This window comes from Trachymyrmex septentrionalis, unplaced genomic scaffold (genome assembly GCF_001594115.1).
Source record: "Trachymyrmex septentrionalis isolate Tsep2-gDNA-1 unplaced genomic scaffold, Tsep1.0 scaffold11, whole genome shotgun sequence".
In the NCBI taxonomy this organism is placed as follows: Eukaryota; Metazoa; Arthropoda; class Insecta; order Hymenoptera; family Formicidae; genus Trachymyrmex; species Trachymyrmex septentrionalis.
This window is the reverse complement of record NW_017304228.1, coordinates 6,013,831-6,014,151: the sequence shown is the minus strand read 5'-3', so window position 1 is coordinate 6,014,151 and position 321 is coordinate 6,013,831. Positions and strand designations below refer to the sequence as shown.

The following is a 321-nucleotide window of genomic DNA, read 5'->3' as shown; positions in this document are numbered from 1 at the left end:
TATTATGTAAATTAGTGTTTGGCTGAGTATCTACAAACAACAAGTAGGCCATATTAGGTACTAAGCTATATATATATTACAACTTTAAATACAAAGCGCCTTCCCGGTCCGAGTGTTAAGATGTTGAACTACTATCTAATATACATTCAATTAAATTGAATTAATATTTCAGAAATAAATTGAGAGCCGATAGTTCAACATCTTAACACTCGGACCGGGAAGGCGCTTTGTATTTAAAGTTGTAATATTTATATAGACGGTCTTGTTTCCAATCATATTGTCTATATATATATATTAGGTTTAATTATCTCACCATAAACC

At 30.5% G+C, this 321-nt stretch overlaps 1 protein-coding gene across 1 annotated transcript in view; it reads left to right on the top strand.

The window, feature by feature from the left end:
* LOC108750471 (protein scarlet) overlaps nt 1-321 on the top strand; it is a 10,598-nt gene that overhangs the window by 3,507 nt on the left and 6,770 nt on the right. The window lies entirely within an intron of this gene.